The sequence below is a fragment of the Littorina saxatilis genome, linkage group LG12 (assembly GCF_037325665.1).
Source record: "Littorina saxatilis isolate snail1 linkage group LG12, US_GU_Lsax_2.0, whole genome shotgun sequence".
NCBI lineage: Eukaryota > Metazoa > Mollusca > Gastropoda > Littorinimorpha > Littorinidae > Littorina > Littorina saxatilis.
In genome coordinates, this window is record NC_090256.1 from 23,216,295 (window position 1) to 23,234,598 (window position 18,304).

Genomic DNA, 18,304 nt, shown 5'->3' on the forward strand with positions numbered 1-18,304 from the left:
TCTGATCTTAGTTCTTCCACGCAAAGCGCACCAAGTATTTTAGGCGCAGAAAGTTGTCTATATCAGGGTTAGCTCGATTGATCCAAGAGAGCGCTCATCCACTTGTACGTGAAAGTCTTATTTTCATTGACCTTCTATATGTCCATAGATTCTGGAATCCATTGACGGTTGGATCTGTCAAGTCTTGGATCCATTGTCCTTTGATTCTGTTTATCCACGGATCATCCAATAAATGTATCAATCTGCACGCTAGAATTCAGTGTATGCCGATTAATTCAGTGGTCAACGGATCCCTTTGCTGTTCCTTACTGGATGTTTCGAATCTCAGATCCAAGGACTTTGGGGATCCCTCGACTTGCTTCTGATACCGTATCTCTCGATGGTTCGAACCAGTGCTGCCTTCCTATTGGCGCTCATCAAGTCGTTGGGTCATATAAGTGTGAAGGAGACTACCACTGCGGCTATAACGCATGACTGCACTTGTTAGGTCTCTTTAGTCTGAAAGTCGCAGACTTCGTATACAAGAGGTGTATCCAGGATAACTTTCTATGTTTTTCATTTATATGTTTTCTTTGAATACCTGCGATACGTAAATTATCTATCCGTGTTGTACATTGCGAGATGCAGTGCAAATCTTTTGGACCAATTTTTTTTTTCTTCAGAACCTTACCATTCAGCTTGTTTGAAATCCTGTCTTCTATTCTGCGTGTCAGCTTTATCAATACTGTATACAACTTGCATTATCTTGGTAAGACCCAGTTGTGTGTCATCAAAAATATTCTACTGATTTGCCAGTGAAATATCTCTGGTCTCGTGAAGTGCAGCCTTGTGTATTGCATGGCCTTTCGATGCACATCAGTTGCACAAGGGGGACGAGCAAGGAGGGGGTGAGTGAAGGAGGCGGGTGGGAGGAGAAGGGGGAGGGAATGTGTATGCACTTCAAAGCATTCAGCTCATCCGAGGGCGGAGAAGGTTATAGATTCTTGGCTCATCGTGAAACGAGAGAATTAACGCCGAACGAATAACATTTTCCCTTCCCCGGGACACCAAGTAAGCACAGCAAATATGATGCGACCAGCACCCCTCAGAGCGAAGCTTGAAATGTTTGTCTTGGATGCTTCTACCTCTTCACACTTTATTTTTTATCACGAAAGAGATAGTGGTAACGGGGCGTACAGAGATATAGTAAATTTACAATTTACCGAATATTTTTGCTGTCCGCTTTGATGTGTTCTGGAAGAAAAGGAGGGAAACAGGTCATGGTTGCGATCATTCAGAAAGCGCGAGACTACGATGGAGAGATTGCAGGACAACCTAAATCTATCACTATTGGTGTAATATCCGGATTCGTCTGATATGTGTAGGTTTTGTTTTTCTGAAATATGTCTTTCCCTCCCCGCTGGCTTCTTTCTTATTTCCTTTAATTTTGTGCCTCTCTTTCGGTCGTAACTGAAGGCTTTCTCCTTTTTATGTTTGTATTTTGTCTCTCTCCATGTTTGCTGTCCTCCCCCTTGTTTTCTTTTCACGTAGAATGATTGTTAGATGGTTTTAAGTTTCTCAAGCAGATTTTTCAAAGGGAAAAAAAGCACCTTTGGGAAAGGTAAAATAGTTTCAACTTTCCCTTGCAGATTTTTCAAAGGGAAGAAAAGGCACCTTTTGGGAATTTGATTGGTGTGCAAACATGCCAGACAACACGGATGTACGGAGTTTCTCGTAAAAGTTCGCGGAACATCGATATGGTGCGCCAAATTGATATTACTATCGTTAACAGTTATACAGGGTTTTGAAACTATCGTTAACTGTTATATAGAGTTTCGAAACTATCGTTAACTGTTAAATAGAGTTTCGAAACTATCGTTAACTGTTATTTAGAGTTATATCAATAGCGCGTTTGTGCGCGCTATTGCTAAAACTATGAATAACAGATAACGAGGGTTTCGCAAAACGGCGGCATGGTGCGCGCAAGTGTTATTACTATCGTTAACTGTTATATAGAGTTTCTAAAAATAGCGAAGGCGTGGTCGGATGTTTCGATGCCGGCAAAATGGCTGCTAAACGTTTCGTTCGAGCGAATTTGCACTAAATTACTACAACATTTAGTAGATCATATTCAACTAAGTGTCGTCTGATAAGTCCATCATTTCGCTGCTTCGTTTAATCAAGTAATCAAATCTTCGTTACAGCTAGCACGCTTCCTGTTTTCACAGAAATATTGGTCAGTGTCAGCTTGACCCGTTCTAGCTACCGCGCTGTGTGCGGGTCAGTTTGTACACATACGGCTGGCATGCATGCAGTGGGCAACTGTCAGTGTCAGGTTGACCCGTCCAGTACCCAAAACACGATGCGAAAGCATGCAGTGTTTTCCAAAACGCGTCCGTGGGGGATGTCACTGACTCGGGAAACACGTTGTTTTGTGTTTGTTTTGAAAAAAAACCCACTGTTTTGTGTAGTGCGTCTGTCATGGTCTTTTCCGCGAATATTCAGTAGGCCTACCGTCTTCAAACCGCACACGTGGAAAACGGTACGGCCGAAAGTACAAATGATATGATAAAGCTAATATTAAACAAACTCAACAATGATTTGAGAAGACGACAACAGAAGAACGGTCAATAACTAATGTTGTAGTTTTTTAAATTGTGTTTCTAGTTAAAATGTACATTTCGTAGCAAAAAGACAGTTTTGCAATGGCAGTTTCAGGGTTTTCCCATTTGGGAACGATACCGACGCGCCGTTTTGATAAAACTATCGTTAGCTGTTATATAGAGTTTCTGAAACTCTATATAACAGATAACGATAGTTTCGAAACTCTACATAACAGTTAACGATAGTTTCAAAACTCTGTATAACAGTTAACGATAGTAATATCAATTTGGCGCACCATACATCGAGAGAGGGTCACATATGTAGGGAAAGGAGCCTGCACTTTTACTTCGAGTCTTATTTCAAACAAATGGCATGAGCGCTTGCCATCTCTCTCTCTCTCCATTTCTGTCTCTCTGTGTCTGTCTCTCTCTCTCTGTCTTTGTCTGTCTCGGATTCTCTGTGTGTGTGTCTCTCTCTCTCTCTCTCTCTCTCTCTCTCTCTCTCTCTCTCTCTCTCTCTCTCTTTCTCTCTCTCTCTCTCTCTCTCCCCCTCTCACTCACTCTCTCTCTCTTTGTTTTTCTCTCTATTTTCAGCAGGACTATATGATATCCTTACCTTTACCTTTCCCAACCTTACCTTACCTTGCCTTACCTTATCTTAACGTACCTTACCTGACCTTAAAGCTTGCCTTATGATACCATACCTTGCCTTACCTCACCTTATCCTCACCTCACCTTACCATACCTTACATACGCACTTGACGTGCACCTTTTCTTATCGCCGGACAAAAGCTCACTGCGATGCGTCCAAAATAGCTTGAGGAAGTTTTGTTTCCTCGCAAACCGTGCATGTTCTTTTTTTAAGCAGCCAGATCGAAAACAGTCAGATAGCGGGAGGAAAACGTACGGGAAATCCGGAGTGTAAAGATATATATCCAGGTGCCCATAAAAATGGATAAGGGGTTTCTTTTGCTTACGTTGGATTCGTAGTTAATAACAGACTGCATAACGTGCGAGAGTCTTCGTTGGTAAAAGATGCCTGATTGACCAGAATGTGTGCTCGTATGCTATTACAGTGTTTTAGATGGTCGAACGTGTGGCAAAGACCTGTACGTGTACGTGTAGATATTGCGTCACCCATGACAGACTCACTTTTTTCTCCAATGTTCCAAATTATACGTTGTTTTGCTCCCACCAAGACTGCAAATCTTGACGTAAAAACAAGATTCGATGACGTTACCCGTACACGTTCCCGTACACGTCCTGAAAAGTGCTGGTTATCCATGATAATGGGCGGGGTACCTGCTGATTTCTCAAACTGTGCGCAATAATCTGAAGAACACTGACACGCCTGGCGATGACGAGCAATTGAGGGATATTAAATTAAATCAAATGAACGTAGATGAAGACAAATGTCACCAATGTTTACATAGAATGACGTTACATAAACGAGTTTATGATGATGGTGGGCTTAGATTAAATTAAACTACAGAGGGGTGCCATAAGTATTGCGTACTCGAGGCCCACAAACTGCAAACTGAAATTTAGAGCGTCGCGCAGAACGTCGCATCTTCAAAACTAAACAACGGAGCGTCACTACCTATCATATAGTGAAAGTACATGATGTGACCTTTCTGTCCCAGAAGTTTATTAAATTGCAAGGAACAGCATAAAGCTGACTGGTGGAAACAACTTACTGTGCAGATGAGAATAGCTAAATAATCTTCATCATGGACAGCAACAGCAAAAACTGACTGGTGGAAACAACTTACTGTACAGATGAGAACAGCTAAATAATCTCAGTGTCTGGCAGAAGCAAAGGGATTCTTTCGTAACTATTCGAAAAGCTTGAGTAGCGAGAAAGTGTGAATAACAATCCTAGATATAGAAAGCCTCAGTGAGAGCCTCAATTTATTTATTTATTTTATTTTTATTAAGGAGATTTCTATAGCGCATAACTGACATAACTAAAAGCACCAGCAGTTTTATTCCCCTGTAATACTTTAAAAAAAACCTTTGAAAACAATGACGTTTTGTTCAAAACTGCTATGCTCACTACCATCATGGTTAATATCATTATTGAAAATGTATGGTTTTATCTTCAAATTAGGCCACATCGCATTTCCATCACCAAGAAGTCAAGAGCAAATCTTGAGGTAGTTGTCAGTAATCACTTGCTAGCCTTGCAAATCCACTTCTCATAGACTGTATACGCATCGCTTTGTTGCAGACTATAGTCAGTTATAAACAGTAAAGGACACACAACTTACTACAAACATTTTGAAAACCTGAGGCGAGTGAAATGTTTTTAATTGATTTTTCTATTGAGCGATCCAAATGTACTGCTTTAAATTTACGTCCTCCGACGTGCAGTACTAATGGCACAGACCTGTAACTTTGACTGAATTCTTGACATAATGCTGCGTAACAATCTATTAGATGTAAGGGCCTGCGACGTGTGCGTCAATAGATTACAGTATACGTTATGGGTTTGAAATGGTTGCAAGTATGCAACAGGCTATTCGCTGTGGCTTACAGGGACTGTATGTGGAAGAAGAAAATAGGGAAGAACTGAGATGCTGTAATCTTTAAAGACCTGCCACCATGACTGGTGCTGACGTCGTAGTTGTGGGAAAGATGGAGGTGGTGTGCAATAGCGCGCCTGTTAGACATAAACATGTTTTCACGCTGACGCAATGACAGTCCAAATTGATGTAACAAGGGCCACGCCGCCTAACGAGCTTCCCTTGATCCTTCATTTGTCTCCCCTGTCTTATTACCGCTCGTTTTCTTTCAGCCTTTTCACCTGTCGCTGTATGTGTGCTTCCGCCAACCCCTGAAGGCTGCACTGACAAAATATAGTGCCTCCATAGCGGTGCAAGTTCCACGTGCGTCTTTGTTATATCTGCTTGGCTTAATTCCTTTTGCCCCATGCCAGTTGGCTAAATTGGCTGTACGGCGAAATGGATTTCGGTTTCTTCTTCCCGTGCAGTATTGCAATTTGTTTTCCATCGCTTTTTTGTTGTTGCACGGTTTTCAGGAGGAAGCCTGGCAAAGATTACCGTATCGTCTTGAACTTGAATGTCAAAATCTGGGCATGTTCTCCCTACGTGGAGAGATTTATGTGGTGTTATTTCTAATTCCATTCTCTTTCTGTGACATTTGGTGTAAAGCTCTAGGCCTACCTCGAATTTGTTCTCATGTTTTATACTCTCTGTATGTCTCTCTCTGTCTCTGTCTCTCTCTATATACCGTAAAATCCCTAGCAAACGCCCCCCCCCCCCCCTCCGCACATAATTCGGGTAAAAGCAGGGGGTGGGCGTTTGCTAGGTATACACCCCTTTGCAGGATAACGTGTCATCAAATTTTTACGAGAGAAATTAAGTGATACAACCATGTGATTTATGCCCTTTGAATGAAAAATAAACACATCGAGAGAGAGAGAGAGAGAGAGAGAGAGAGAGAGAGAGAGAGAGAGAGAGAGAGAGAGAGAGAGAGAGAGAGAGAGAGAGAGTACTCAGAACTCAGAATGGTTTATTATATTAAGGCCACAAAGAGAGAGAGAGAGAGACAGACAGACAGACAGAGACAGAGAGAGACAGAGACAGAGAGACGGACAGACAGAGACAGAGAGAGAGAGAGAGAGAGACAGACAGACAGACAGAGAGAGACAGAGAGACAGAGTGAGTGAACCAGCGAGTGAGCAAGAGAGAGAGAGAAAGATAGAGCGGAGACACACACACACACGCACATACACACACACACACACACACACAGACACACACACACAACACACACACACACACACACACACAAACACACACAAACACACACACACAGACATACATATACACACACAAACCAGGAGTGAGAGCGAGAGAAAAAAGAGTCGTCAGTAAGTAGTGGTTTTGACACGTAGCGATAATGACACGTAACGCTGTAGTGCTGTCGACACGAAGTGATAATATACGAATAATAGTAACTCATAGACAAATTATTTGTAGCACCAATCAACGTAGCGATAGCGGCACGTAGCACAGATGACACGTAGGACAAATGACACGTAGCACAAATGACACGTAGCGCTAGCGATACGCACCCATACCGAAGTCCGGCCTTCGTCGAAGATTGCTGGGCCAAAATTTCAATCAATTTGATTGAAAAATGAGGGTGTGACAGTGCCGCCTCAACTTTTACAAAAAGCCGGATATGACGTCATCAAAGGTATTTATCGAAAAAAAGAAAAAAACGTCCGGGGATATCATTCCCAGGAACTCTCATGTCAAATTTCATAAAGATCGGTCCAGTAGTTTGGTCTGAATCGCTCTACACACACACACAGACACACAGACACACACACACACACACACACACACACACACATGCACCACAACCCTCGTCTCGATTCCCCCCTCTACGTTAAAACATTTAGTCAAAACTTGACTAAATGTAAAAAGGAGAACCATCGAACAGTGTGCACCAATCGTAGATAAAGGGGGCCGACTGTCTTAACACTTTTTTTCTTTTTTTTTAAATCGCGGTGGGCGTTTGCTAGGTAGTGACCCCTCTGCACAACTTTTGGCCAAAAGTGGGGGGTGGGCGTTTGCTAGATACTGGGGGTTTGCTAGGGATTTTACGGTATTTCTCTTCTCTCTATGTCTGTCATTCTGTCTCTCTCTTCCCGCCAAAGTTTCTTGAAAAATGTTGAGTTTATTACTTCAGCACGTCCTTTGCCTGAGACCTGTGAGGACATTTAAAACTCAAAACTCTCTCTTTCAATATCTCTCTTTCAATGTCTGTCTGTCTCTCTCTCTGTCTCTGTCTCTCTCTCTCTGACAGAGCCAAGACATCCTTTTCTTTGACGTTGGTCCTGTATCCCGGTCTGGCAGTAACACATGTGTAACAAACACGTGCAACACATTGCCTCTTGTCGTTGTCGTCAGATCTTCTCGGATAAGTGTGATTGCACTTTGATTGTGCAGTTGCCCTAATGGCTCGCCCCTGGCTGTTGTAATGCGTTTATCTAGACAATATATACTTTGCTTTTAACTGTTCAGTTGTTCTAACTGTCTTTCTTTTTGTCTCAGTCTACATGTGTGTATGTTGTGTGTGTGTGTGTGGAGGGGGGGGGTTGTGAGTGAGTACATGCCGCGTGTGTGAGTGTGTGTGCGTCAGTCTGTCTGTCTGTCTGTCTGTCTCTGTGCATGCATCTGTGTAATTGTTTCCCCGCACGCCTGTCGGTCTGCCAGCATGTATGTCCGTCGCAAGTCTGTCCGCTTCCTGTTGTCTGCCTGCCCGTCCGTCTCTGCAATTGCAGTACTACCCTGCCCGTACTGTCTGTCCTGAGTCACAATCTTTCAGCCAGCCACCCTCCCCCTAACGGCCCTGTCGAGTACCACCCTCGGGCAGTGTGCCTGTCCTGGCCCTGACGTTAATTGCACATTTTCCTGCGTGTACACGTCCCAGCCCCGACGCACAGAGTCTTGTTATCGGACACCGCTCAGCGCTGGATGTCCACGCTTTGTCTTAATCATCATTGTGGCCACTGTCGGTTGTCAGTCACTTTTACTTTTCCCTGGCACTTTGACGAGTCGATGAAGTCGTTCTGGGTGTACTGATCGTTGGTAGTTTTCTCTGTCCGGCTTCTAGTTTCTGCTGTCTGTCAGCTTGCTGGGGTCAAGTTGTTCGGGTTATTTGCTCTTAGACCGCAGGAGTTTTGACTGGAGATACTCCCGGCTATTTTTGTAGCTTCCTGTTAGTGGAGTACGTTGTGTTCTTAACGGTATAATATTATACTGGTAGCAAAGATATTCTTCGCAAAAAGCAGGTACGTAACTTGCTGCAGAAAAAACAACACCATGATATTTTTAGTAGATAAGGAATTTCCGCTACGGACAGCATACTTTGAAGATTGGAAAAAAGTTTTAGAATAATATTGATATAAAGGTCATACGGCGTGTGTCAGTTTTGGGCATTACATTGCAGTTCAAGGCAACTCTACTGGACCAAAGAGGTGTTCAAGCTTTTATGTTCAGTTGGTTCCCCTTCCTTGTTGTTAGAGTTTAAATGTTTTATTTCTACTATGCAGTAGGAACCACCCGTGTAGTTGTTCAGTTCAGCACTTACATGGGAAAAAAGAAGTTACAACAACAACAACAACAATACCAACACCAACAACAACAACAACACAGTGCGTTAAACATAACGACAAGGAAGCTCATGTTACCCCCGTGATACAGCTTCCGGTCTTTATGTGGTGTTACCAATGTGAAGGCCAGTTGGCAGTAAGCTCAACACACGACCGACCTCCCTCATTTCGCGTCCTCCTCTTGCCAGACCTGTCCGTTCCATTCGACCTCGCATTCTGAGTTGATCATCATGTTTCAATCTGCGATCGTCGGGGTTTTAAGGAGAAACAAGTCAGAAATGATTGAAAATCACATCTTTGACCCAAACCTCCGCGTCGGAAAAGTACCATTAGCAAACCATTCTACCAAGAGTTCATTGGTGTAGAAAGGCCATTCTTTTCTCTTCTGAAAGAAAATTATGGGATTACGTGGCAAAAAGTAATCTGTTGTTAGTATTGCTGGGTAGGTCAGTCTTTGGAAAGTGATTGAAGTCTAGCGTGGGTGTGTGAATGTAATTTATTTCGACTGATTAGACACTATTTCTTTTGGACGGTAGTCTTGCTAAATGCATGTTTTTTGGGCAAGTAGTTTCTTGATTTTAGTACTCCCCCGGCCCCATCGTTTTATCATTTCTTTCTGCGAAATATTTTTGGTCAAGTTGGACTTCTTGTTTAATTATGATCTGGTAATCTTCAAAGAAACATATTCAAGTGGAAGGGTAAAACTCTTCATTTAAAGTGAATACATCGATACATAACAGACAACTCTCCTGAGAAGGTCTTGTACATATGGGCAAACATGTGCACGTACGTGTGCGTGCGCGAACATTTTCATACAGATTTCCTGTGTTTTGTTTATCTTTTTCATACCATTATATCTAGAGGAAATCTATAGTGTTTTTAGAATGCACTCGCCTGCTGCTTGCTTGCACTCATGTAAGTGTTTGTTAACACGCGCTTAGTGCAGGCCCGGAATTTTATCTTGTGCTCTTCTCGTGTAATTTATTCCCCTGGGAGTGCGTTTTCTCCAGTGCTCTTGTTTTGCTGCTTCCGGGGCCTGGAACCCAATTTATATAGACAAGACGTCTTCCGATAGCTCTCTTCATCCCTTTCTTCTTTCTTCTTTTTCTTCTTCTGGTCTTTCTTTTTTTCTGTCAGTCGGTCTCTGTCTGTCTGTCTCACCGAATGTCAGTAACAGCTTAGGCAGCTAAAGGATTCTCTCTCTCTCTCTCTCTCTCTCTCTCTCTCTCTCTCTCTCTCTCTCTCTCTCTCTCTCTCTCTCTCTCTCTCTCTCTCTCTCTCTCACACACACACACACACGCATGCATGCACACGCGCGCACACACACGCACGCCCGCACTGCACACACACACACTGCACACACACACACACACACTGCACACACACACACACACATACACACGCACATACACACGCACGCACGCTCTATCTCTCTCTTCCCCCCTCTTTCTATCTCTTCCTCTACTTTTTGTCGTCTATCGGCTGCGTCCTCCGGAAGTAGAGGTGATGGAATGCTCAGTGCAGCGTTTCCGGTTACGACGAAAATAACGGTTGCAGGAGTTACCGTTCTTGCCAGCTGCACAATTATTCATCTCCTATTGTCACTGTTGGTTATTTTTCTTCGGCTGCTCCACAATCGTTTCATGCACACAATTTAGGGCAGGTCACGCAACGTGTACTTGACGAGAGGGGAGCGGGGAGGAAGGGAAGGAGGGAGTGATGAATGGGGGTGGGAAAGAGGATGGGGTAGGCAGGAATTTTAGTTTTTCGAACGAATCAGGATGCGATCATTACTCAATCTTCTTCGTTTCCTGCTATTCTTTGTTGTCGGACACTCTCATTACACTGTACGGACCACGTTGACACACTTCAAGGTCACGGCCGTCAATAGGAATGCACAGAAAAAAGCGAAGAAGCGGATGACGAGATCAAACGCAGCTGTGGAACATTCCACCTAACAGATAGATACAACACCGGCAGTGCGGCGGAGTTTTTGATGACCGATAAGACCCTCGTCGAAGACCCTCGAAGAACAGAGATAGTTATCGGTGCAGTCTGCAAATGCCACACTCACATAGGCGTGCAGCGTCTCAGTGATGCCACAGCACTTGCGTTTTCTTACTTTTAGGACCGTGAGAGGTTCGAAACGGATTTTTGAGTATATGTGTACAAAATTTTAAAAAACTACTGAGATTTGAACTTGAAATGTTTCTGCCAGAAAATGGTGAGGGAAAAAGTCACCCGACTAACTTGCACCTGTAGCGTTTCCTGTCATCGGTTCATGTACTTGTGGAATTGTATACGCCCGTGTGATTGAAAATAGATTGTTCAAAACTATGATACCATTTGTTAAGTGAACATTAATATTCTTGTCGTAAACCTTTGTCTTGATGCGAGTCCTCATAAAAAAAGAGAATGTAAAAAAGAGAGCATGGTTACTATACAGCAGTCGACACTGTCACATTACAGTCGTCAAAGAATACCAGAGAAAGACTTAAGAGTATATTAGTGGTTTTTTTTTAGTGTTAGTTTCTTTGGAACGATTAGTCGTATTTTAGGAGAAGGCATTTAATGCTGCGTCGCCCAAAACAAATAACGGTTTTGGGTGTGACGAAAAAAAGAACAGGACCGGGAGTGCTATGCAAATTTATGAGCAATTCTTCCAAATCCATTTAAAAAATATGACACTACCAGACTGTATTGAGCCAGAATTTTTTTTATGGCAAATCGATGTTGCAGTTCCGGAGCAAATAATCAAAATTTATTTCCAAATTTGCGTTCAAACGTGTTTTTCCCATAACATAACAATGCACAGCTCGAAAATATGGCCAAGAACAAATCTACGGTACTTCGAAGAAAGAAGAATAACAACATCCTTGTCCATTACGACTTGCAATTTACCATGTGCGCTGTAAAATCTCCCTACCTTCAAAGCAGACGAAAAGCAGACATCTTCATTTCTTCCAAGGGGGAAATCGTTGGTCATAAAGTCTTGCAGGACCCAAAGATACTTCTGCACGCTTTCTTTTCTTGTCATATTCAGTTGCTTCGCAAAAATAAAATGTCATTGGTTTTCTCAACTTGTCAAATCAGTCAAAAAGACCGCAGAACACAGAACTGGGAAATGACACTGATTAAAATACGAAAGATCTTCGATGACAAAAGTATAAATGACGTCATGTGGTCACACCTATCTCGAGAACTAAGCGTCGCTCAGAACCAGCGCCCTTCCATTAATTTATGGTTGTTGTTATGCTAAACTCCGTAGTTTAGAACTAAATGACAAGAGATTGTTGAAAAACAATAACGTGACACGACCACGACAACAACAACAACAACAACAACAACAACAACAACAACAACAAAACAACAACAACAACAACGACGGACGTGCACAACACACAGCAAACAAATGAGGACACAAATCATGTGTGAGAGTGTGCAGCTGCCTGAAGTCTCCGCGTCACTGAAAGCAGTGGCGGTAGGTCTATCGGTGTGTGTGATGATGTCAGCATTGGGTTCCGTGACGTAAATTGTCTAGAAGGCGTCTAGACTGGCATCCACCCAGTACCCGGGTATACCCGATATCGCTGTTGCTGCACGTGCCAGACTCTGCTGCACACCCCTTTCTCCTGCAGTGTCGTATTGTTTCGTTGTCTTGAACTTTCTGGCTGAGGGTAATCGGCTCAGTTTGAGCGGTTGTGATAAGACACGCAATCTCAATATTGAAAGAAAAAAGTGAGTTGTTAAATACAAAGAGACGGTTTTGATTTGGTTATCAACGTCCCCGAGAATACACTCGTGCTAAAAAGTTTAAGCAACCATGACATACGATCTAAGGCGCTGCTTTTAAAAATTCATCAATATTAATGGAATTGCTAGAATAATTTTATTTGTGTTTTAAGGTCTTCGGTTATGGTCCTACGTAATATATCCAACTTTGGTGGACGATAGAATCTTACAGCAAAGTGTTTATTTTCATGAGAAAGTTCGCCCAAAATGAAGACATTCAGCTTGAAGAAAGAACACTTAAAGAGAACAGCCAGATGAAAACAAGCATAAAGAATAGTAATATGTCTGTCATTATAGTGTTTTTCACCCAGCGCTCTGCTTCCTGTCAGCAGTTGGCATTACTTCCCCTGGCTTTTGTTATAACACTTTTCCTGTTCTGAAGGCTGGAGTGTAGCCGCATGAGCTTGTCCCTCTCAGATTGGTTCCATTCTGCTTGGACTGACATGGAGCGTGTGACTGTATGGTCTGTTTGTATTCTTTAACACTGGCTGTGACCCACTGTGGCTCATCTGTGGCATACCCCAGATGTGCTTGGTAATGTCACAGATCTAGATATCAGCCTGCCCACTCATCCATGAGGGTCAATCAATCAATATGAGGCTTATATCGCGCGTATTCCGTGGGTACAGTTCTAAGCGCAGGGAGTTTTTTTTAATTTTTTGTAAAAAAATTTTTTATGCAATTTATATCGCGCACATATTCAAGGCGCAGGGATTTATTTATGCCGTGTGAGATGGAATTTTTTTTACACAATACATCACGCATTCACATCGGCCAGCAGATCGCAGCCATTTCGGCGCATATTCTACTTTTCACGGCCTATTATTCTAAGTCACACGGGTATTTAGGTGGACATTTTTATCTAAGCCTATACAATTTTACCAGGAAAGACCCTTTTGTCAATCGTGGGATCTTTAACGTGCACACCCCAATGAGGAGACCTAGTAATAAGCCGAAACGATTGTTGTATGGTCATTCTTTACTTCATCGTCCACTCTTGCCATTGCGAGGTCCTTGGCAAGGAAGTATTCGTCGAACGGCTTAATGACGCCACGCCAAACTGCATGTCTACACTTAATGACATTAGAATATTGTTGTCTTGAACAGTTTTCAAGGTTGACTTGCAGGAGGAGGGATATAAGATATGTTACGCCATTTCTGATTTTTTTTTTAAACCACCATCAAATCTACTCGGTTTCTTGTTATCTCCCAGGGAGGAACATTTGAGCCTGCATTGTTCTGTCTATCGCCCTGCACAGCGTGCGTGTATTAATACGCCCATTCCACCCGCCACCATCAGATGCTATCTGGTTTTGCGATATACCCGATGTACCCATCGTATCAGATGCTATCTTCAATGCTTCCTCGTTTGTCTTGTCTGTTTCGCCCGATGTGGTGTCTTCATATCTTTCGGCCCGCCTGTTTTGTAATGTTGTATGTACTGAAACATGGTCTAACCTTAGGGAAAGTAGAGCTGTTGAATAGGAATGCCATTGTTTGCAGACACTTCTACATAGGAGGGGGGGGTGGGGTGGGGGGTGGGGGGGGGGGACAACAAGAATTATACATTGGGGGGAAAAAAGACAAGAACTACGCATGAATAATATCTGCTGCAACAGAAGCAACTTCATCATCATTATTGTCATCGTCATTGTCGTCATCATCTTAATCAGCAGCAGCAGCAGCAGCAACATCATCATCATCATCATCATCATCATCATCATCATCATCATCATCATCATCATCATCATCATTATCACCCAATTAATTTGTTTACATTCTGGAGTCAGTGATGTAATGAGTGGCAAAAAGACATTTACATAGACATACACGTCAATACAAAAGCGTACAATGTTATTTGCCATTTCCATTACTTCATTATCCCAATGCTGGAAAATTCGGGTAGATTGTTCTCAGTGGAATGCTAGCAGCAACAACAGTCACGCTGCAGTACTCAAGTATTGTATGCAAAAGCTGACATGCACTGACAATGAATACAAAACACCAAAAGGAAGCAAGCACAGAATTAAAGGACCAGACCACGCTGTTTTAGCGTCAAAAACGCTTCGAATCGTGTTCCTGCGCGACCGAACACTTCCCGATGTTTGCAGTTAGTTAGAAAACCACTTTCTTACCGTCTTCAACAATGTTTGGTTTACTTCGGAATCTTCTAAGGCCGTAATCCGACGAATTTTGTGACCGAAGCGACGGATTTCTTCTCCAAAACGACCCGCCATTGTGCCGCGTGATCTTCGCGAGACTGGCTTATGAATAAATTATCCGTGACGTCACACCGTGTGGAGATGGTTGTTTACCAACATGACAACAAGCGTAACTGCAGACGAAATTGAACCGTACATGTTCGAACTACCGGTTTCTCTCCTCGAATCAAGCATGAAAGATGAGGGTGGAGGCCACTTCCAGCAGTAGTGAAACAGTGACGATGAAAATTGCGACACTGTTTGTCTCAGCGATCAAAGGTAAACACGCCCGCTCTCTGTGTTGAACTTATCGTCTGCTTTCGAGTCTGTGCTATTTTTTCACTCTCGCCTTGTCAACGCACTCGCGAATAAGTGGGATATTGTTTAAGTGTTCATGCATTGCATTCACGAGTAAAAGAACAACAGCTCATCGCAGTTTTAACTGTTCTTGATTATTTCAGAGACTGGTGTCAGAGTGGCCACTGTACCTGTTGTATTGTGTGGGAGGGGCAGATTTGAGAGAGAGAGGAAGCTAGCCTGAGGTACATTGTAGAATGAAAACTTGCAGGGGAGCAAGAATGCATCACCAGCCACGAAGGTGTACATACAACTTTTTTTGAGGTGCCTATATTTGTTTGATTGTTAAATGTATGTATTTGTTGTTGTTTTTAAAGGCTATCAAGAAAACTGTTGTCATTTAAATTTGTAACACTCAGTCACATATAGTTTCACACACACACACACAAGATTAACTCACTTGCATGCCCACAGAAGAAGTTTGCTCTTCACATTGTTCTGTTGTTGTTTTTATAATGTAATCATTGTAACATCAACACTCAGTAATAACCAATATTACAACACAATCACTTTTTCATCAGAACTCACTCACATACTACATGACTTTGTATTAAACCCTGGTTTATGGACACTTGCATATTTGTACTTTGCATGGGAAAGCAGCCTGTAGCAGTCAAAGTCTGGGCACTGTTGCATTGTAGTCTTGCTGTGTATGCAGAGCTTTGTTGTAGCTGCCATAGGCCAGTGTTGCCATAGGCCAGTGTTAGGATCACCACCCCCTCAAACAGCTCGTTCAGTTAACTGATGCCTGTTTTAGACAGAAAAAAAAGTTACCACAATCAGCAGAACTTTCACCGGAGAAAGGGCATCATTCTTTCATACTTTCTTTCTCATAGCTTTTTTTTGGTTTTTATAATCTCTTCATTACACTAAATAACATCCATCTTAAGACCTATTTTGAGCCTTAATTTAAGTTGACTAGTAATGATATTAATCATAATGTATTTATTTTTATAATGTACAAACTAGAGTATGTATGTGGATATGTGTGTGATGGTGCTGGTATGGATATGTGTGGTTTGGGTTATGTGTGTACTGATGTGTACATTTTATGTGTTTTGTATGTTTTACGAGTGCGATTTTATGTGATGTTATTCTGTATACCAGCCAAAACAAAATGTCTGGTATATTAGATAATAAACGCACCTTTAAATTTATTAGCGACTACACCCCGTCACCCTCCAGTCCCCCTCCCCCCCATTACACCCTACACTTTTAACATTGTATAAAAAAAATCATGCCCCAATATAGGTCCCTAGTTACCTGGGAGGACGTTAAGCTCCATAATCAACATCAACAACGTATTGAATTGAATTGAAAAGCTGGGGTTAGGAGGTCTAACTTCTTGAATTAAAGTGTTTTTTTCTCAGGTGCATGTAGTTTTTTATTTGCTTGAAATCATGGTGTATTCTGGTTGTAAGAGAAGAGTCAATTTCCTTGTAAGCCTGCAAAATTAAAATTTGTCATTTTTGAAGTAGCCTACATTTTTGTAAGAGTCCAAAATAGTCCAGGATAAGGAGGAAAAACATAGGGTGGGTCAGGAAATCTGAAACATTGCATAGTTTTGTTTTGCCTATGTAGACACAAAAAGTACTTAGAGCACTTTTTCCCCCCCCCCAAGAGAGCATAGCTTAGTTTTAATTATTTTAATGCCACTGTTAGCAAGAGGAGTACTACAGACAGCAATCAAACAGTGGGTTTTTTCTGTAGACATTGTTATTTCTGTTTAGGTGTTTCAGTAGTTTTCTATGCGGATAAATCATGCTGCATGATCACTAGAAACAATCCAGCTCTGTAGCATGCAAGTTTTTAAAAAAAAATTTTTCCCCATGTTACTCTGAGAGAAAAAAACAACCCACAGAGATAAAGTTGAACTGGCAGTTTGACTGAAGCAGTGGTAATAACACAGAGTGCTCTTCCTACAATCAATTTTTTTATGTGGATGATGATGTCCACACATGTACTTGGTTGTATTATTTTGCTAGACTATTTGTTTCTGTTAGATATATCTGCTCACATGATTGTTGTTCATAATTTGACATTACATTTACTGCTGATCAAAATGTATTGTTGGAATAGGTCTGCTTAATATTCTGACTGCAGTTTTGTAATAAAATCAAATAACACAGATGTTTTAAGTATCAAAGTGCTTTTCACACACACACACACACACACACACACACACACACACACACACACACACACACACACTCACACACTATGAGTATGACTGCAAACATGAATTTGTACATGTACTTGTATTAATTATAATTACTGTATTACAGAACCTGATCTGAAAAAAAGGACAACAGCAAATTATTCATGCAAGCTTGCTGTATTAACGATTTCTTTATCTATTTAATACAACACTGAATTAGATAACAACTATAACAACGTGTGTGTGTTTGTGTGAATGTCTATGTGTATATGGACGGACACTGATTAAACCTGAGACTCATGGATTACCCAGGTGAGTGTAAAAGAGGGAGAGAGAGAGGGAACTTTAAGGTGGGTGCATGGGGACGGACATGTAGTAACAGATATATATGTTTTAATCTGTAATCTTAACACATGTGCTTAAAATTAGGAACAGATGCCATTCCACTACAAATACTGTCAGTCTGACAAAAACGCCCAGTGACACTGAACCCCTATCCCTTACAGAACACATTCAGTATACATGTACTCACTTCCTTTCGTCTGCGTTTAGTGAAAGCAGATCGTTCTGATGACATTGGTATCCGGTTTCTGACCTCCTGTGAGTGGTCAACAATTGTCGGAACTGGAACTGCGTTAGGCAACAGCTGTTTTGTGTGTGCCAGGTTTTCTTGCCGGCTTAACTGCGTTCGCATTGGAAGAAAGTGTCGCGAAACACACAACATCGTGTTGGCCGTTTCCAGCTTCCCCCACTCCAGGAACGCCGGAAACAACAGAGACTCACATTTCTGTTCAAAGTGGTCAGAGGGCTGGTCCCCGCAGTACCCCCTGAGAAATTCATCCAGCAACAAAAATCAAAAAGACAAGTGAAACAACGAGTGAACAAAGACTTTACATCATCAGCCACAGTCAGAAATATCACAAGAAACAACAGCCAGTGCTTTACTGTGGAGTGTACTAAAACACCAGTGTACAAGTACTCTTTTTTCACAAGAACAGTTATTGACTGGAACAACCTTGATGACAACACGATCCAGTCGTCAACGGTCAACGAATTCAGAGGAAAG

At 42.1% G+C, this 18,304-nt stretch overlaps 1 protein-coding gene and 1 long non-coding RNA gene across 2 annotated transcripts in view; both read left to right on the plus strand.

The window, feature by feature from the left end:
* Nucleotides 1-18,304, plus strand: part of LOC138981562 (phosphatidylinositide phosphatase SAC2-like) — a 245,162-nt gene that overhangs the window by 71,887 nt on the left and 154,971 nt on the right. The window lies entirely within an intron of this gene.
* On the plus strand, nucleotides 14,548-17,210 carry LOC138981548 (uncharacterized). The gene is made up of 2 exons (XR_011460657.1): nucleotides 14,548-15,002; nucleotides 15,185-17,210. It is a non-coding gene; the product is annotated as an uncharacterized lncRNA (long non-coding RNA).